Here is a 25,302-nt window from a genome sequence, read left to right as displayed (position 1 = left end):
CTACACCTCTATCTCTGTAAACATGGAAATATCTACACCTCCTTCTCTATGAACATGGAAATATCTGCACCGCCATCTGTATAGAGAAGGAAATATCTACTCCACCATCTGTACAAACATGGAAATATCTACACCGCTATCTGTATAAGGATGGAAATATCTAAACCACCATCTGTATGAACCTTTAAATATCTACACCACTATCTGTATAAATGTGGAAATGTCTACACCGCTATCTCTATAAACATGGAAATATCTACACCGCTATCTGTATAAAGAAGGAAATATCTACACTTCTGTCTCTATAAACATGGAAATATCTACACCACTATGCCTACTAATATGGAAATAAATACACCGTTATCTCTATAAACATGGAAATATCTACACCGCCATCTGTATAAACATGGAAATATCTACACCGCTATCTGTATAAGGATGGAAATATCTACACAACCATCTATATTAAGGTGGAAATATCTACACAGCTATCTGTATAAACATGGAAATATCTACACCGCCATCTCTATAAACAAGGAAATATCTAAACCGCTATCTGTATAAACGTGGCAATGTCTACACCACTATCTCTATAAACATGGAAATATCTACACCGCTATCAGTATAAACAAGGAAATATCTACACCTCTATCTCTATAAACATGGAAATATCTACACCGCTATGCCTATTAACATGTAAATAACTACACCGCTATCTCTATAAACATGGAAATAGCTACACCGACATCTCTATAAACATGAAAATACCTACACCACCATTTGTATAAAGATGGAAATATCTACACTGCCATCTATATAAACATGGAAAAACCTACAACGCCATTTGTATAAAGATGTAAATATCTACAGAGCTATCTGTATAAACATGGAAATACCTACACAGCCATCTGTATAAACATGGAAATATCTACCCCGCTATCTGTATAAACGTGGCAATGTCTACACCGCTATCTCTATAAACATGGAAATATCTACACCGCTATCTGTATAAACAAGGAAATATCCACACCTCTATCTCTATAAACATGGAAATATCTACACCGCTATGCCAATTAACATGTAAATAACTACACCGCTATCTCTATAAACATGGAAATATCTACACCGCCATCTCTATAAACATGGAAATACCTACACTGCCTTCAGTATAAAGATGGAAACATCAACACTGCCATCTATATAAACATGGAAGAACCTACACCGCCATTTGTATAAAGATGTAAATATCTACACAGCTATCTGTATAAACATGGAAATATCTACACCGCTATCTGTATAAACATGGAAATATCTATACTGCCATCTCTATAAACATGGAAATATCTACACCGCCTTCTGTATAAACATGGAAATATCTACACCGTCATCTGTATAAACATGGAAATATCTACACCGCCATCTGTATGAACATGGAAATATCTACACCTCCATCTGCATAACGATGGAAATATCTACACAGCTAACTGTATAAACATGGAAATATCTACACCGCCATCTGTATGAACATGGAGATATCTACACCGCCATCTGAATAACGATGGAAATATCTACACAGCTAACTGTATAAACATGGAAATATCTACACTGCTATCTGTATAAACAAGGAAATATCTTCACTTCTGTCTCTGTAAACATGGAAATATCTACGCCGCTATGCCTATTAGTATGGAAATAACTACACCATTATCTCTATAAACGTGGAAATATCTACACCGCCATCTCTATAAACATGGAAATATCAACACCGCCATCTGTATAAACATGGAAATATCTACAGCGCTATCTGTATAAGGATGGAAATATCTACACCTCCATCTCTATAAACCTGGAAATATCTACACCGCTATCTGTATAAACGTCGCAATGTCTACACCGCTATCTCTATAAACATGGAAATATCTACACCGCTATCTGCATAAACAAGGAAATATCTACACCTCTATCTCTATAAACATGGAAATATCTACACCGCTATGCCTATTAACATGTAAATAACTACACCGCTATCTCTATAAACATGGAAATATCTACACCGCCATCTCTATAAACATGGAAATACCTACACCGCCATCTGTACAAAGATGGAAATATCTACACTGCCATCTATATAAACATGGAAAAACATACACCGCCATTTGTATAAAGATGTAAATATCTACACAGGTATCTGTATAAACATGGAAATATCTACACCGCTATCTGTATAAACATGGAAATATCTACACCGCCATCTCTATAAACATGGAAATATCTACACTGCCTTCTGTATAAACATGGAAATATCTACACCGTCATCTGTATAAACATGGAAATATCTACACCGCCATCTGTACGAACAAGGAAATATCTACACCGCCATCAGTATAACGATGGAAATATCTACACAGCTAACTGTATAAACATAGAAATATCTACACCGCTATCTGTATAAACATGGAAATATCTACACCGCCATGACTAAAAACATGGAAATACCTACACCGCCATCTGTATGAACATGGATATATGTACACCGCCATCTGTATAGAGATGGAAAAATCTACACGGCCATCTGTATAAACATGGAAATATCTACACCTCTATCTCTATAAACAAGGAAATATCTACACCTCTACCTCTGTAAACATGGAAATATCTACACCGCCATCTCTATGAACATGGAAATATCTACACCGCCATCTGTAAAAAGATGGAAATATCTACACCGCCATCTGTACAAACATGGAAATATCTACAGTGCTATCTGTATAAGGATGGAAATATCTACACCACCATCTGTATGAACCTTTAAATATCTACACCACTATCTGTATAAAAGTGGAAATGTCTACATCGATATCTCTATAAACATGGAAATATCTACACCACAATCTGTATAAACAAGGAAATATCTACAGCTCTGTCTCTATAAACATGGAAATACCTACAGCGGTATGCCTATTAACATGTAAATAACTACACCATTATCTCTAAAAACATGGAAATTTCTACACCGCCATCTGTATGAACATGGAAATATCTACACCGCCATCTGTATAATGATGGAAATATCTAAACAGCTAACTGTATAAACATGGAAATATCTACACTGCTATCTGTATAAACATGAATATATCTACACCACCATGTCTAAAAACATGGAAATATCTACACCGCCATCTGAATGAACATGGAAATAAGTACACCGCCATCTGTATGGAGATGGAAATATCTACACCGCCATCTGTATAAACATGGAAATATCTACACCGCTATATCTATAAACAAGGAAATATCTACACCGCTATCTCTGTAAACATGGAAATATCTACACCGCTATCTCTATAAACATGGAAATATCTACACCACCATCTGTATAAAGATGCAAATATCCACACCGCCATCTGCATAAACATGGAAATATCTACACCGCTATCTGTATAAGGATGGAAATGTCTACACCACCATCAGTATGAACCTTTAAATATCTACACTGCTATCTGTATAAATTTGGAAATGTCTACACCGCTATGTCTATACACATGGAAATATCTACACCGCTATCTGTATAAACAAGGAAACATCTACACCTCTCTCTCTATAAACATGGAAATATCTACACCGCTATCTCTATAAGGATGGAAATATCTCCACCGCCATCTGTATGAACATGGATATATCTACACCGCTATCTGTATAAACGTGGCAATGTCTACACCGCTATCTCTATAAACATGGAAATATTTACACCGCTATCTGTATAAACTAGGAAATATCTACACCTCTATCTCTATAAACATGGAAATACCTACACCGGTATGCCTATTTACATGGAAATATCTACACCGCCATCTCTATAAACATGGAAATATCTACACCGCTATGCCTATTAACATGGAAATAACTACACCGCTATCTCTATAAACATGGAAATATCTACACCGCCATCTCTATAAACATGGAAATACCTACACGGCCATCTGTATAAAGATGTAAATATCTACACCGCCATCTGTATAAACATGGAAATATCTACACCGCCATTTCTATAAACATGTACATATCAACACAGATATCTGTACAAACATGGAAATATCTACACCGCTATCTGAATAAACATGCAACTATCTACACCGCAATCTCTATTAACATGGAAATATCTACACCGCCTTCTGTACAAACATGGAAATATCTACACTGCCATCAGTATGAACATGGAAATACCTACACGCCCATCAGTATAACGATGGAAATATCTACACAGCTAACTGTATATACATGGAAATATCTACACAGCTATCTATATAAACTTGGAAATATCTACACCGCCACGTCTAAAAACATGGAAATACCTACACCGCCATCTGTATGAACATGGATATATGTACACCGCCATCTGTATAGAGATGGAAATATCTACACCGCCATCTGTATAATCATGGAAATATCTACACCGCTATCTCTATAAACAAGGAAATATCTAAACCTCTATCTCTGTAAACATGGAGATATCTACAGCGCCTTCTCTATGAACATTTAAATATCTGCACCGCCATCTATATAAAGAAGGAAATATCTTCTCCGCCATCTGTACAAACATGGAAATATCTACACCACTATCTGTATAAGGATGGAAATATCTAAACCACCATCTGTATGAACCTTTAAATATCTACACCACTATCTGTATAAATGTGGAAATGTCTACACCGCTATCTCTATAAACATGGAAATATCTACACCGCTATCTGTATAAAGAAGGAAATATCTACATTTCTGTCTCTATATACATGGAAATATCTACACCACTATGCCTACTAATATGGAAATAACTACACCGTTATCTCTATAAACATGGAAATATCTACACCGCCATATGTATAAACATGGAAATATCTACACCGCTATCTGTATAAGGATGGAAATATCTACACCACCCTCTGTATAAAGGTGGAAATATCTACACAGCTATCTGTATAAACATGGAAATATCTACACCGCCATCTCTATAAACATGGAAATATCTACACCGCTATCTGTATAAACGTGGCAATGTCTACACCGCTATCTCTATAAACATGGAAATATCTACACCGCTATCTGTATAAACAAGGAAATATCTACACCTCTATCTCTATAAACATGGAAATATATACACCGCTATGCCTATTAGCATGTAAATAACTACACCGCTATCTCTATAAACATGGAAATAGCTACACCGCCATCTCTATAAACATGAAAATACCTACACCGCCATTTGTATAAAGATGGAAATATCTACACTGCCATCTATATAAACATGGAAAAACCTACAACGACATTTGTATAAAGATGTAAATATCTACACAGCTATCTGTATAAACATTGAAATATCTACACCGCCATCTCTATAAACATGGAAATATCTACACCGCCATCTGTATAAACATTGAAATATCTACACCGCCATCTGTATAAGGATGGAAATATCTACACCACCATCTGTATAAAGATGGAAATATCTACAGAGCTATCAGTATAAACATGGAAATATCTACACCGCCATCTCTATAAACATGGAAATATCTACCCCGCTATCTGTATAAACGTGGCAATGTCTACACCGCTATCTCTATAAACATGGAAATATCTACACCGCTATCTGTATAAACAAGGAAATATCTACACCTCTATCTCTATAAACATGGAAATATCTACACCGCTATGCCTATTAACATGTAAATAACTACACCGCTGTCTCTATAAACATGGAAATATCTACACCGCCATCTCTATAAACACGGAAATACCTACACCGCCATCAGTATAAAGATGGAAATATCAACACTGCCATCTATATAAACATGGAAGAACCTACACCGCCATTTGTATAAAGATGTAAATATCTACACAGCTATCTGTATAAACATGGAAATATCTACACCGCTATCTGTATAAACATGGAAATATCTACACTGCCATCTCTATAAACATGGAAATATCTACACCGCCTTCTGTATAAACATGGAAATATCTACACCGTTATCTGTATAAACATGGAAATATCTACACCGCCATCTGTATGAACATGGAAATATCTACACCGCCATCTGCATAACGATGGAAATATCTACACAGCTAACTGTATAAACATGGAAATATCTACACCGCTATCTGTATAAACAAGGAAATATCTACACTTCTGTCTCTATAAACATGGAAATATCTACACCGCTATCTGTATAAAGAAGGAAATATCTACACTTCTGTCTCTATATACATGGAAATATCTACACCACTATGCCTACTAATATGGAAATAACTACACCATTATCTCTATAAACATGGAAATATCTACACCGCCATCTGTATAAACATGGAAATATCTACACCGCTATCTGTATAAGGATGGAAATATCTATACCACCATCTGTATAAAGGTGGAAATATCTACACAGCTATCTGTATAAACATGGAAATATCTACACCGCCATCTCTATAAACGTGGAAATATCTACACAGCTATCTGTATAAACGTGGCAATGTCTACACCACTATCTCTATAAACATGGAAATATCTACACCGCTATCTGTATAAACAAGGAAATATCTACACCTCTATCTCTATAAACATGGAAATATCTACACCGCCATCTGTATGAACATGGAAATATCTACACCGCCATCTGCATAACGATGGAAATATCTACACAGCTAACTGTATAAACATGGAAATATCTACACCGCTATCTGTATAAACAAAGAAATATCTACACTTCTGTCTCTATAAACATGGAAATATCTACGCCGTTATGCCTATTAGTATGGCAATAACTACACCGTTATCTCTATAAACGTGGAAATATCTACACCGCCATTGCTATAAACATGGAAATATCAACACCGCCATCTGTATAAACATGGAAATATCTACAGCGCTATGAGTAAGGATGGAAATATCTACACCACCATCTGTATAAAGATGGAAATATCTACAGAGCTATCTGTATAAACATGGAAATATCTACACCGCCATCTCTATAAACATGGAAATATCTACACCGCTATCTGTATAAACAAGGAAATATCTACACCTCTATCTCTATAAACATGGAAATATCTACACCGCCATCTCTATAAACATGGAAATACCTACAGCGCCATCTGTACAAAGATGGAAATATCTACACTGCCATCTATATAAACATGGAAAAACCTACACCGCCATTTGTATAAAGATGTAAATATCTACACAGCTATCTGTATAAACATGGAAATATCTACACCGCTATCTGTATAAACATGGAAATATCTACACCGCCATCTCTATAAACATGGAAATATCTACACCGCCTTCTGTATAAACGTGGAAATATCTACACCGTCATCTGTATAAACATGGAAATGTCTACACCGCCATCTGTACGAACATGGAAATATATACACCGCCATCAGTATAACGATGGAAATATCTACACATCTAACTGTATAAAAATGGAAATATCTACACCGCTATCTGTATAGACATGGAAATATCTACACCGCCATGACTAAAAACCTGGAAATACCTACGCCGCCATCTGTATGAGCATGGATATGTGTACACCGCCATCTGTATAGAGATGGAAATATCTACACCGTCATCTGTATAATCATGGAAATATCTACACCGCTATCTCTATAAACAAGGAAATATCTACACCTCTATCTCTGTAAACATGAAAATATCTACACCGCCTTCTCTATGAACATGGAAATATCTCCACCGCCATCTGTATAAATAAGGAAATATCTACTCCGCCATCTGTACAAACATGGAAATATCTACACTGCTATCTCTATAAGTATTTAAATATCTACACCACCATCTGTATGAACCTTTAAATATCTACACCACTATCTGTATAAATGTGGAAATGTCTACACCGCTATCTCTATAAACATGGAAATATCTACACCGCTATCTGTATAAACAAGGAAATATCTACACTTCTGTCTCTATAAACATGGAAATATCTACACCGCTATGCCTATTAATATGGAGATAACTACACCGTTATCTCTATCAGCTTGGAAATATCTACACCGCCATCTCTATAAAAATGGAAATATCTACACCGCCATCTGTATAAACATGGAAATATCTACACCGCTATCTGTATAAAGATGGAAATATCTACACCACCATCTGCATAAAGATGGAAATATCTACAGAGCTATCTGTATAAACATGGAAATATCTACACCGCCATCTCTATAAACATGGAAATATCTACACCGCTATATGTATAAACGTAGCAATGTCTACACCGCTATCTCTATAAACATGGAAATATCTACACCGCTATCTATATAAACAAGGAAATATCTACACCTCTATCTCTATAAACCTGGAAATATCTACACCGCTATGCTTATTAACATGTAAATATCTACGCCGCTATCTCTATAAACATGGAAATATCTACACCGCCATCTCTATAAACATGGAAATACCTACAGCGCCATCTGTACAAAGATGGAAATATCTACACTGCCATCTATATAAACATGGAAAAACCTACACCGCCATTTGTATAAAGATGTAAATATCTACACAGCTATCTGTATAAACATGGAAATATCCACACCGCTATCTGTATAAACATGGAAATATCTACACTGCCATCTCTATAAACATGGAAATATCTACACCGCCTTCTGTATAAACATGGAAATATCTACACCGTCATCTCTATAAACTTGGAAATACCTACACCGCCATCTGTATGAACTTGGAAATATCTACACCGCCATCTGTATAACGATGGAAATATCTACAGAGCTAACTGTATAAACATGGAAATATCTACACCACTATCTGTATAAACAAGCAAATATCTACACCTCAGTCTTTATAAACATGGAAATATCTACGCCGCTATGCCTATTAATATGGAAATAAATACACCGTTATCTCTATAAACGTGGAAATATCTACACCGCCATCTCTATAAACATGGAAATATCTACACCGCCATCTGTATAAACATGGAAATATCTACAGCGCTATCTGTATAAGCATGGAAATATCTACATCACCATCTGTATAAAGATGGAAATATCTACAGAGCTATCTGTATAAACATGGAAATATCTACACCGCAATCTCTATAAACATGGAAATATCTACACCGCTATCTGTATAAACGTGGCAATGTCTACACCGCTATCTCCATAAACATGGAAATATCTACACCGCCATCTCTATAAAAATGGAAATACCTACACCGCCATCAGTGAAAAGATGGAAATATCTACACTGCCATCTATATAAACATGGAAAAACCTACACCGCCATTTCTATAAAGATGTAAATATCCACACAGCTATCTGTATAAACATGGAAATAACTACACTGCTATCTGTATAAACATGAAAATATCTACACCGCCATCTGTATAAACATGGAAATATCTACACCGCCATCAGTATAACGAAGGAAATATCTACACAGCTAATTGCATAAACATGGAAATATCTACACCGCTATCTGTATAAACATGGAAATATCTACACCGCCATCAGTACGAACATGGTTGTATGTACACCGCCATCTGTACAGAGATGGGAAAATCTACACGGCCATCTGTATAAACATGGAAATATCTACACCGCTATCTCTATAAACAAGGATATATCTACACCTCTATCTCTGTAAACATGGAAATATCTACACCGCCATCTCTATAAACATGGAAATTTCTACAACGCTATGTCTATTAACATGGAAATAACTACACCGCTATCTCTATAAACATGGAAATATCTACACCGCCATCTGTATAAACATGGAAATACCTACACCGCCATCTCTATAAAGATGGAAATATCTACACCGCTATCTGTATAAACATGGAAATATCTACATCGCCATTTCTATAAAGATGTACATATCTACACAGCTATCTGTATAAACATGGAAATATCTACACCGCTACCTGTATAAACAAGGAAATATCTACACTGCTATCTGTATAAGGATGGAAATATCTACACCACCGTCTGTATGAACCTTTAAATATCTACACCTCTATCTGTATAAAAGCGGAAATGTCTACACCGATATCTCTATAAACATGGAAATATCTACACCGCTATCTGTATAAACAAGGAAATATCTACAGCTCTGTCTCTATAAACATGGAAATATCACACCGCTATGCCTATTAACATGGAAATAACTACACCGTTATCTCTATAAACATGGAAATATCTACACCGCCATCTCTATAAACATGGAAATATCTACACCGCCATCTGTATAAACATGGAAATATCTACACTGCTATCTGTATAAGGATGGAAATATCTACACAACCTTCTGTATAAAGATGGAAATATCTACACAGCTATCTGTATAAACATGGAAATATCTACAGCTCTGTCTCTATAAACATGGAAATACCACACCGCTATGCCTATTAACATGGAAATAACTACACCGTTATCTCTATAAACATGGAAATATCTACACCGCCATCTCTATAAACATGGAAATATCTACACCGCCATCTGTATAAACATGGAAATATCTACACTGCTATCTGTATAAGGATGGAAATATCTACACAACCATCTGTATAAAGATGGAAATATCTACACAGCTATCTGTATAAACATGGAAATATCTACACCGCCATCTCTATAAACATGGAAATATCTACACCGCTATCAGTATAAACGTGGCAATGTCTACACCGCTATCTCTATAAACACGGAAATATCTACACCGCTATCTGTATAAACAAGGAAATATCTACACCTCTATCTCTATAAACATGGAAATATCTACACCGCTTTGCCTATTAAAATGGAAATAACTACAGAGCTATCTCTATAAACACGGAAATATCTACACCGCCATCTCTATATACATGGAAATACCTACACTGCCATCTGTATAAAGATGGAAATATCTACGCCGCCATCTGTATAAACATGGAAATATCTACACCGCAATTTGTATAAAGATGTAAATATATACACAGCTATCGGTATAAACATGGAAATATCTACACCGCTATCTGTATGAACATGGAAATATCTACACAGCTAACTGAATAAACATGGAAATATCAACACCGCTATCTGTATATACATGAATATATGTACACCGCCTTGTCTAGAAACATGGAAATATCTACACCGCCATCTGTATGAACTTGGAAATATGTACACCGCCATCTGTATGGAGATGGAAATAACTACACCACCATCTGTATAAACATGGAAATATCTACACCGCTATCTCTATAAACAAGGAAATATCTACAGCGCTATCGCTGTAAACATGGAAATATCTACACCGCCATCTCTATGAACATGAACATGGAAATATCTACACCGCCATCTGTATAAAGATGGAAATATCCACACCGCCATCTGCATAAACATGGAAATATCTACACCGCTATCTGTATAAGGATGGAAATGTCTACACTGCCATCTGCATGAACCTTTAAATATCTACACAACTATCTGTATAAATTTGAAAATGACTACACCGCTATCTCTATACACATGGAAATATCTACACCGCTATCTGTATAAACAAGGAAACACCTACACCTCTCTCTCTATAAACATGGAAATATCTACACCGCTATGCCCATTAACGTTGAAATAACTACACCGTTATCTCTATAAACATGGAAACATCTACACCGCCATCTCCATATACATGGAAATATCTACACGGCCATCTGTATAAACATGGAAATATCTACACCGCTATCTCTATAAGGATGGAAATATCTCCACCGCCATCTGTATGAACATGGATATATCTACACCGCTATCTGTATAAACGTGGCAATGTCTACACCGCTATCTCTATAAACATGGAAATATCTACACCGCTATCTGTATAAACTAGGAAATATCTACACCTCTATCTATATAAACATGGAAATATCTACACCGGTATGCCTATTTACAAGGAAATAACTACACCGCTATCTCTATAAACATGGAAATATCTTCACCGCCATCTCTATAAACATGGAAATATCTACACCGCTATGCCTATTAACATGGAAATAACTACACTGCTATCTCTATAAACATGGAAATATCTACACCGCCATCTGTATAAACATGGAAATATCTACACCGCCATTTCTATAAAGATGTACATATCTACACAGCTATCTGTACAAACATGGAAATATCTACACCGCTATCTGTATAAACATGGAAATATCTACACCACCACCTCTGTAAACATGGAAATATCTACACCGCCTTCTGTACAAACATGCAAATATCTACACCGCCATCTCTATAAATATGGAAATACCTACACCGCCATCTGTATAAAGATGGAAATATCTACACTGCCATCTATATAAACATGGAAAAACCTACACCGCCATTTGTATAAAGATGTAAATATCTACACAGCTATTTGTATAAACATGGAAATATCTACACCGCTATCTGTATAAACTTGGAAATATCTACGCTGCCATCTCTATATACATGGAAATATCTACACCACCTTCTGTATAAACATGGAAATATCTACACCGTCATCTGTATAAACATGGAAATATCTACACCGCTATCTGTATAAACATGGAAATATCTACACCGCCATGACTAAAAACGTGGAAATACCTACACCGCCATCTGTATGAACATGGAAATATGTACACCGCCATCTGTATAGAGATGGAAAAATCTACACGGCCATCTGTATAAACATGGAAATATCTACACCTCTATCTCTATAAACAAGGAAATATCTACACCTCTATCTCTGTAAACATGGAAATATCTAAACCGCCATCTCTATGAGCATGGAAATATCTACACCGCCATCTGTAAAAAGATGGAAATATCTACACCGCCATCTGTACAAACATGGAAATATCTACACCGCTATCTGTATAAGGATGGAAATATCTACACCACCATCTGCATAAAGATGGAAATACCTACAGAGCTGTCTGTATAAACATGGAAATACCTACACCGCCATCTCTATAAACATGGAAATATCTACACCAGTATCTGCATAAACTTTGCAATGTCTACTCCGCTATCTCTATAAACATGGAAATATCTACACCGCCATCTCTATAAACATGGAAATACCTACACCGCCATCTGTATAAAGATGGAAATATCTACACCGTCAACTGTATAAACATGGAAATATCTTCACCGCCATTTTTATAAAGATGTACATATCTACACAGCTATCTGTATAAACATTGAAATATCTACACTGCTATCTCTATAAACATGGAAATATCTACACCGCCTTCTGTATAAACATGGAAATATCTACACCGCCTTCTGAATAAACATGGAAATATCTACACCGTCATCTGTATAAACATGGAAATATCTACACCGAAATCTGTATGAACATGGAAATATCTACACCGCCATGTGCATAACGATGGAAATATCTACACAGCTAACTGTATAAACATGGAAATATCTACACCGCTGTCTGTATAAACAAGGAAATATCTACACTTCTGTCTCTATAAACATGGAAATATCTACACCGCTATCTGTATAAAGAAGGAAATATCTACACTTCTGTCTCTATATACATGGAAATATCTACACCACTATGCCTACTAATATGGAAATAACTACACCGTTATCTCTATAAACATGGAAATATCTACACCGCCATCTGTATAAACATGGAAATATCTACACCGCTATCTGTATAAGGATGGAAATATCTACACCACCATCTGTATAAAGGTGGAAATATCTACACAGCTATCTGTATAAACATGGAAATATCTACACCGCCATCTCTATAAACATGAAAATATCTACACCGCTATCTGTATAAACGTGGCAATGTCTACACCACTATTTCTATAAACATGGTAATATCTACACCGCTATCTGTATAAACAAGGAAATATCTACACCTCTATCTCTATAAACATGGAAATATCTACACCTCTATGCCTATTAGCGTGTAAATAACTACACCGCTATCTCTATAAACATGGAAATAGCTACACCGACATCTCTATAAACATGAAAATACCAACACCGCCATTTGTATAAAGATGGAAATATCTACACTGCCATCTATATAAACATGGAAAAACGTACAACGCCATTTGTATAAAGATGTAAATATCTACACAGCTATCTGTATAAACATTGAAATATCTACACCTCTATCTCTATAAACATGGAAATATCTACACCGCTATGCCTATTAACATGTAAATAACTACACCGCTATCTCTATAAACATGGAAATATCTACACCGCCATCTCTATAAACATGGAAATACCTACACCGCCATCAGTATAAAGATGGAAATATCAACACTGCCATCTATATAAACATGGAAGAACCTACACCGCCATTTGTATAAAGATGTAAATATCTACACAGCTATCTGTATAAACATGGAAATATCTACACTGCTATCAGTATAAACATGGAAATATCTACACTGCCGTCTCTATAAACATGGAAATATCTACACCGCCTTCTGTATAAACATGGAAATATCTACACCGTCATCTGTATAAACATGGAAATATCTACACCGCTATCTGTATGAACATGGAAATATCTACACCGCCATCTGCATAGCGATGGAAATATCTACAGAGCTAACTGTATAAACATGGAAATATCTACACCGCTATCTGTATAAACAAAGAAATATCTACACTTCTGTCTCTATAAACATGGAAATATCTACGCCGCTATGCCTATTAGTATGGAAATAACTACACCGTTATCTCTATAAACGTGGAAATATCTACACCGCCATCTCTATAAACATGGAAATATCAACACCGCCATCTGTATAAACATGGAAATATCTACAGCGATATCTGTATAAGGATGGAAATATCTACACCACCATCTGTATAAAGATGGAAATATCCACAGAGCTATCTGTATAAACATGGAAATATCTACACCGCCATCTCTATAAACATGGAAATATCTACACTGCTATCTGTATAAACGTCGCAATGTCTACACCGCTATCTCTATAAACATGGAAATATCTACACGGCTATCTGTATAAACAAGGAAATATCTACACCTCTATCTCTATAAACATGGAAATATCTACACCACTATGCCTATTAACATGTAAATAACTACACCGCTATCTCTATAAACATGGAAATATCTACACTGCCATCTCTATAAACATGGAAATACCTACACCGCCATCTGTACAAAGATGGAAATATCTACACTGCCATCTATATAAACATGGAAAAACCTACATCGCCATTTGTATAAAGATGTAAATATCTACACAGCTATCTGTATAAACATGGAAATATCTACACCGCTATCTGTATAAACATGGAAATATCTACACCGCCATCTCTATAAACATGGAAATATCTACACCGCCTTCTGTATAAACATGGAAATATCTACACGGTCATCTGTATAAACATGGAAATATCTACACCGCCATCTGTACGAACATGGAAATATCTACACCGCCATCAGTATAACGATGGAAATATCTACACAGCTAACTGTATAAAAATGGAAATATCTACACCGCTATCTGTATAAACATGGAAATATCTACACCTCCATGTCTAAAAACATGGAAATACCTATACCGCCATCTGTATGAACATGGATATATGTACAACGCCATCTGTATAGAGATGGAAAAATCTACACGGCCATCTGTATAAACATGGAAATATCTACACCGCTATCTCTATAAACACGAAAATATCTACACCACTATCTCTGTAAACATGGAAATATCTACACCGCCATCTCTATGAATATGGAAATATCTACACCGCCATCTGTAAAAAGATGGAAATATCTACACCGCCATCTGTACAAACATGGAAATATCAACACTGCTATCTCTATAAGGATGGAAATATCTACACCACCGTCTGTATGAACCTTTAAATATCTACACCTCTATCTGTATAAAAGTGGAAATGTCTACACCGATATCTCTATAAACATGGAAATATCTACACCGCTATCTGTATAAACAAGGAAATATCTACAGCTCTGTCTCTATAAACATGGAAATACCACACCGCTATGCCTATTAACATGGAAATAACTACACCGTTATCTCTATAAACATGGAAATATCTACACCGCCATCTGTATAAACATGGAAATATCTACACCGCCATCTGTATAAACATGGAAATATCTACACTGCTATCTGTATAAGGATGGAAATATCTACACAACCATCTGTATAAAGATGGAAATATCTACACAGCTATCTGTATAAACATGGAAATATCTACACCGCCATCTCTATAAACATGGAAATATCTACACCGCTATCAGTATAAACGTGGCAATGTCTACACCGCTATCTCTATAAACACGGAAATATCTACACCGCTATCTGTATAAACAAGGAAATATCTACACCTCTATCTCTATAAACATGGAAATATCTACACCGCTTTGCCTATTAAAATGGAAATAACTACAGAGCTATCTCTATAAACACGGAAATATCTACACCGCCATCTCTATATACATGGAAATAACTACACTGCCATCTGTATAAAGATGGAAATATCTACGCCGCCTTCTGCATAAACATGGAAATATCTACACCGCCATTTGTATAAAGATGTAAATATATACACAGCTATCTGTATAAACATGGAAATATCTACACCGCTATCTGTCTAAACATGGAAATATCTACACCGCCATCTCTATAAACATGGAAATATCTACACCGCCATCTGTATGAACATGGAAATATGTACACCGCCATCTGTATGGAGATGGAAATAACTACACAGCCATCTGTATGAACATGGAAATATCTACACCGCCATCTGTATAATGATGGAAATATCTACACAGCTAACTGAATAAACATGGAAATATCAACACCGCTATCTTTATAAACATGAATATATCTACACCGCCATGTCTAGAATCATGGAAATATCTACACTGCCATCTGTATCAACATGGAAATATGTACACTGCCATCTGTATGGAGATGGAAATAACTACACCACCATCTGTATAAACATGGAAATATCTACACCGCTATCTCTATAAACAAGGAAATATCTACACCGCTATCTCTGTAAACATGGAAATATCTACACCGCCATCTCTATGAACATGGAAATATCCACACCGCCATCTGCATTAACATGGAAATATCTACACCGCTATCTGTATAAGGATGGAAATGTCTACACCGCCATCTGTATGAACCTTTAAATATCTACACAGCTATCTGTATAAATTTGGAAATGTCTACACCGCTATCTCTATACACATGGAAATATCTACACCGCTATCTGTATAAACAAGGAAACATCTACACCTCTCTCTCTATAAACATGGAAATATCTACACCGCTATGCCCATTAACGTTGAAATAACTACACCGTTATCTCTATAAACATGGAAACATCTACACCGCCATCTCCATATTCATGGAAATATCTACACGGCCATCTGAATAAACATGGAAATATCTACACCGCTATCTCTATAAGGATGGAAATATCTCCACCGCCATCTGTATGAACATGGATATATCTACACCGCTATCAGTATAAACGTGGCAATGTCTACACCGCTATCTCTATAAACATGGAAATATCTACACCGCTATCTGTATAAACTAGGAAATATCTACACCTCTATCTATATAAACATGGAAATATCTACACCGGTATGCCTATTTACATGGAAATAACTACACCGCTATCTCTATAAACATGGAAATATCTTCACCGCCATCTCTATAAATATGGAAATATCTACACCGCTATGCCTATTAACATGGAAATAACTACACTGCTATCTCTATAAACATGGAAATATCTACACCGCCATCTGTATAAACATGGAAATATCTACACCGCCATTTCTATAAAGATGTACATATCTACACAGCTATCTGTACAAACATGGAATTATCTACACCGCTATCTGTATAAACATGGAAATATCTACACCGCAAACTCTGTAAACATGGAAATATCTACACCGCCTTCTGTACAAACATGCAAATATCTACACCGCCATCTCTATAAACATGGAAATACCTACACCGCCATCTGTATAAAGATGGAAATATCTACACTGCCATCTACATAAACATGGAAAAACCTACACCGCCATTTGTATAAAGATGTAAATATCTACACAGCTATTTGTATAAACATGGAAATATCTTCACCGCTATCTGTTTAAACATGGAAATATCTACGCTGCCATCTCTATAAACATGGAAATATCTACACCACCTTCTGTATAAACATGGAAATATCTACACCGTCATCTGTATACACATGGAAATATCTACACCGCCATCTGTATGAACATGGAAATATCTACACCGCCATCTGTATAACGATAGAAATATCTACACAGCTAACTGTATAAACATGGAAATATCTACACCACTATCTGTATAAACAAGGAAATATCTCCACCTCTGTCTCTATAAACATGGAATTATCTACGCCGCTATGCCTATTAATATGGAAATAACTACACCGTTATCTCAATAAACGTTGAAATATCTACACCGCCATCTCTATAAATATGGAAATATCTACACCGCCATCTGTATAAACATGGAAATATCTACAGCGCTATCTTTATAAGGATGGAAATATCTACACCACCATCTGTATAAAGATGGAAATATCTACAGAGCTATCTGTATAAACATGGAAATATCTACACCACCATCTCTATAAACATGGAAATATCTACACCGCTATCTGTATAAACGTGGCAGTGTCTACACCACTATCTCTTTAAACATGGAAATATCTACACCGCTATCTGTATAAACAAGGAAATATCTAAACCTCTATCTCAATAAACATGGAAATATCTACACCGCTATTTCTATTAACATGTAAATAACTACACCGCTATCTCTATAAACATGGAAATATCTACACCGCCATCTCTATAAAAATGGAAATACCTACACCGCCATCTGTATAAAGATGGAAATATCTACACCGCCATGTGTATAAACATGGAAATATCTACACCGCCATTTCTGTAAAGATGTACATATCTACACAGCTATCTGTATAAACATGGAAATATCTACACCGCTATCTGTATAAACATAGAAATATCTACACCACAATCTCTATAAACATGGAAATATCTACACCGCCTTCTGTATAAACATGGAAATATCTGCACCGCCATCTGTATAAACATGGAAATATCTACGCCGCCATCTGTATGAACATGGAAATATATACACCGCCATCAGTATAACGAAGGAAATATCTACACAGCTAACTGTATAAACATGGAAATTTCTACACCACTATCTGTATAAACATGGAAATATCTACACCGCCAGGTCTAAAACATGGAAATACCAACACGGCCATCTGTATGAACATGGATATATGTACACCGCCATCTGTACAGAGATGGGAAAATCTACACGGCCATCTGCATAAACATGGAAATATCTACACCACTATCTCTATAAACAAGGAAATATCTACACCTCTATCTCTGTAAACATGGAAATATCTACAACGCCATCTCTATAAACATGGAAATTTCTACACCGCTATGCCTATTAACATGGAAATAACTACACAGCTATCTCTATAAACATGGAAATATCTACACCGCCATCTCTATAAACATGGAAATACCTACACCGCCATCTGAATAAAGATGGAAATATCTACACCGCCATGTGTATAAACATGGAAATATCTACACCGCCATTTCTGTAAAGATGTACATATCTACACAGCTATCTGTATAAACATGGAAATATGTACACCGCTATCTGTATAAACATGGAAATATCTACACCACAATCTCTATAAACATAGAAATATCTACACCGCCTTCTGTATAAACATGGAAATATCTACACCGTCATCTGTATAAACATGGAAATATCTACACCGCCATCTGTATGAACATGGAAATATCTACACCACCATCTGTATAAAGATGGAAATATCCACACCACTATCTGCATAAACATGGAAATATCTACACCGCTATCTGTATAAGGATGGAAATGTCTACACCGCCATCTGTATGAACCTTTAAATATCTACACAGCTATCTGTATAAATTTGGAAATGTCTACACCGCTATCTCTATACACATGGAAATATCTACACCGCTATCTGTATAAACAAGGAAACATCTACACCTCTCTCTCTATAAACATGGAAATATCTACACCGCTATGCCCATTAACGTTGAAATAACTACACCGTTCTCTCTATAAACATGGAAATATCTACACCGCCATCTCCATATACATGGAAATATCTACACGGCCATCTGTATAAACATGGAAATATCTACACCGCTATCTCTATAAGGATGGAAATATCTCCACCGCCATCTGTATGAACATGGATATATCTACACCGCTATCTGTATAAACGTGGCAATGTCTACACCGCTATCTCTATAAACATGGAAATATCTACACCGCTATCTGTATAAACTAGGAAATATCTACACCTCTATCTATATAAACATGGAAATATCTACACCGGTATGCCTATTTACAAGGAAATAACTACACCGCTATCTCTATAAACATGGAAATATCTTCACCGCCATCTCTATAAACATGGAAATATCTACACCGCTATGCCTATTAACATGGAAATAACTACACTGCTATCTCTATAAACATGGAAATATCTACACCGCCATCTGTATAAACATGGAAATATCTACACCGCCATTTCTATAAAGATGTACATATCTACACAGCTATCTGTGCAAACATGGAAATATCTACACCGCTATCTGCATAAACATGGAAATATCTACACCGCAAACTCTGTAAACATGGAAATATCTACACCGCCTTCTGTTCAAACATGCAAATATCTACACCGCCATCTCTATAAACATGGAAATACCTACACCGCCATCTGTATAAAGATGGAAATATCTACAGTGCCATCTACATAAACATGGAAAAACCTACACCGCCATTTGTATAAAGATGTAAATATCTACCCAGCTATTTGTATAAACATGGAAATATCTACACCGCTATCTGTATAAACATGGAAATATCTACGCTGCCATCTCTATAAACATGGAAATATCTACACCACCTTCTGTATAAACATGGAAATATCTACACCGTCATCTGTATACACATGGAAATATCTACACCGCCATCTGTATGAACATGGAAATTTCTACACCGCCATCTGTTTAACGATAGAAATATCTACACAGCTAACTGTATAAACATGGAAATATCTACACCACTATCTGTATAAACAAGGAAATACCTCCACCTCTGTCTCTATAAACATGGAATTATCTACGCCGCTATGCCTATTAATATGGAAATAACTACACCGTTATCTCTATAAACGTGGAAATATCTACACCGCCACCTCTATAAACATGGAAATATCTACACCGCCATCTGTATAAACATGGAAATATCTACAGCGCTATCTTTATAAGGATGGAAATATCTACACCACCATCTGTATAAAGATGGAAATATCTACAGAGCTATCTGTATAAACATGGAAATATCTACACCACCATCTCTATAAACATGGAAATATCTACACCGCTATCTGTATAAACGTGGCAATGTCTACACCACTATCTCTTTAAACATGGAAATATCTACACCGCTATCTGTATAAACAAGGAAATATCTAAACCTCTATCTCAATAAACATGGAAATATCTACACCGCTATTTCTATTAACATGTAAATAACTACACCGCTATCTCTATAAACATGGAAATATCTACACCGCCATCTCTATAAAAATGGAAATACCTACACCGCCATCTGTATAAAGATGGAAATATCTACACTGCCATCTATATAAACATGGAAAAACCTACACCGTCATTTGTATAAAGATGTAAATATCCACACAGCTATCTGTATAAACATGGAAATATCTACACCACTATCTGTCTAAACATGGAAATATCTACACCGCCATCTGTATAAACATGGAAATATCTACACCGCCATCTGTATGAACATGGAAATATATACACCGCCCTCTGTATAACGAAGGAAATATCTACACAGCTAACTGTATAAACATGGAAATATCTACACCACTATCTGTATAAACATGGAAATATCTACACCGCCATGTCTAAAAACATGGAAATACCAACACGGCCATCTGTATGAACATGGATATATGTACACCGCCATCTGTACAGAGATGGGAAAATCTACACGGCCATCTGCATAAACATGGAAATATCTACACCGCTATCTCTATAAACAAGGAAATATCTACACCTCTATCTCTGTAAACATGGAAATATCTACAACGCCATCTCTATAAACATGGAAATTTCTACACCGCTATGCCTATTAACATGGAAATAACTACACAGCTATCTCTATAAACATGGAAATATCTACACCGCCATCTCTATAAACATGGAAATACCTACACCGCCATCTGTATAAAGATGGAAATATCTACACCGCCATGTGTATAAACATGGAAATATCTACACCGCAATTTCTATAAAGATGTACATATCTACACAGCTATCTGTATAAACATGGAAATATCTACACCGCTATCTGTATAAACATGGAAATATCTACACCACAATCTCTATAAACATGGAAGTATCTACACCGCCTTCTGTATAAACATGGAAATATCTACACCGTCATCTGTATAAACATGGAAATATCTACACCGCCATCTGTATGAACATGGAAATATCTACAACCCCATCGGTATAACGATGGAAATATCTACACAGCTAACTGTATAAACATGGAAATATCTACACCGCCATCTGTATAATCATGGACATATCTACACCGCTATCTCTATAAACAAGGAAATATCTACACCTCTATCTCTGTAAACATGGAAATATCTACACCGCATTCTCTATGAACATGGAAATATCTGCACCGCCATCTGTATAAAGAAGGAAATATCTTCTCCGCCATCTGTACAAAAATGGAAATATCTACACCGCTATCTGTATAAGGATGGTAATATCTACACCACCGTCTGAATGAACCTATAAATATCTACACCGCTATCTGTATAAATGTGGAAATGTCTACACCGCTATCTCTATAAACATGGAAATATCTACACCGCTATCTCTATAAAGAAGGAAATAAATACACTTCTGTCTCTATAAACATGGAAATATCTACACCGCTATGCCTATTAATATGGAAATAACTACACCGTTATCTCTATAAACGTGGAAATATCTACACCGCCATCTGTATAAACATGGAAATAACTACACCGCTATCTGTATAAGGATGGAAATATGTACACCACCATCTGTATAAAGATGGAAATATCAACAGAGCTATCTGTAAAAACATGGAAATATCTACACCGCCATCTCTATAAACATGGAAATATCTACACCGCTATCTGTATAAACTAGGAAATATCTACATCTCTATCTCTATAAACATGGAAATATCTACACCGCTATGCCTATTTACATGTAAATAACTACAAGGTTATCTCTATAAACATGGAAATATCTACACCGCCATCTCTATAAACATGGAAATACCTACACCGCCATCTGTATAAAGATGGAAATACCTGCACCGCAGTCTGTATAAAGATGGAAATATCTGCACCGCAGTCTGTATAAAAATGGAAATATCTACACCGCCATCTATATAAACATAGAAATATCTACACCGCCATGTGTATAAAGATGTAAATATCTACACAGCTATCTGTATAAACATGGAAATATCTACACCGCTATCTGTATAAACATGGAAATATCTACACTGCCATCTCTATAAAGATGGAATTATCTACACCGCCTTCTGTATGAACCTCTAAATATCTACACCGCTATCTGTATAAATTTGGAAATGTCTACACCGCTTTCTCTATACACATGGAAATATCTACAGCGCTATCTGTATAAACAAGGAAACCTCTACACCGCTCTCTCTATAAACATGGAAATATCTACACCGCTATGCCCATTAACGTTGAAATAACTACACCGTTATCTCTACAAACATGGAAATATCTACACCGCCATCTCCATAAACATGGAAATATCTACACCGCCATCTGTATGAACATGGATATATCTACACCGCTTTCTGTATAAACGTGGAAATGTTTACACCGCTATCTCTATAAACATGGAAATATCTACACCGCTATCTGTATAAACTAGGAAATATCTAAACCTCTATCTCTATAAACAAGGAAATATCTACACCGGTATGCCTATTTACATGGAAATAACTACACCGCTATCTCTACAATCATGGAAATATCTACACCGCCATCTATATAAACATGGAAATTCCTACACCGCTATGCCTATTAACATGGAAATAACTACACCGCTATCTCTATAACATGGAAATATCTACACCGCCATCTGTATAAAAATGGAAATACCTACACCGCCATCTGTATAAAGATGGAAACATCTACACTGCCATCTGTATATACATGCAAATACCTACACCGCCATTTCTATAAAGATGTACACATCTACAGAGCAATCTGTATAAACATGGAAATATCTACAACGCTATCTGTATAAACATGGATATATCTACACCACAATCTCTATAAACATGGAAATATCTACACCGCCTTCTGTATAAACATGGAAATACCTACACCGTCATCTGTATAAACATGGAAATATCTACACCAGCATCTGTATGAGCATGGAAATATCTACACCGCCATCAGTATAATGATGGAAATATCTACACAGCTAACTGTATAAACATGGAAATATCTGCACCGCTATCTGTATAAACATAGAAATATCTACAACGCCATGTCTAAAAACATGTAAATACCTACACCGCCATCTGTATGAACATGGATATATGTACACCGCCATCTGTATAGAGATGGAAATATCTACACGGCCATCAGTATAAACATGGAAATATCTACACCGCTATCTCTATAAACAAGGAAATATCTACACCTCTATCTCTGTAAACATGGAAATATCTACAACGCCATCTCTATGAACATGGAAATATCTACACCGCCATCTGTATAAAGATGGAAATATCCACACCGCCATCTGCCTAAAAATGGAAATATCTACACCGCCATCTGTATAAAGATTTAAATATCTACACCGACATCTGTATAAACATGGAAATATCTACACCGCCATTTCTATAAACATGTACATATCTACACAGCTATCTGTCTAAACATGGAAATATCTACACCGCTATCTGTATAAACATGGAAATATCTACACCACAATCTCTATAAACA

The sequence above is a fragment of the Gorilla gorilla genome, chromosome 11 (assembly GCF_029281585.2).
Source record: "Gorilla gorilla gorilla isolate KB3781 chromosome 11, NHGRI_mGorGor1-v2.1_pri, whole genome shotgun sequence".
Classification (NCBI taxonomy): Eukaryota; Metazoa; Chordata; class Mammalia; order Primates; family Hominidae; genus Gorilla; species Gorilla gorilla.
Note: the sequence above shows the minus strand (reverse complement) of the source record.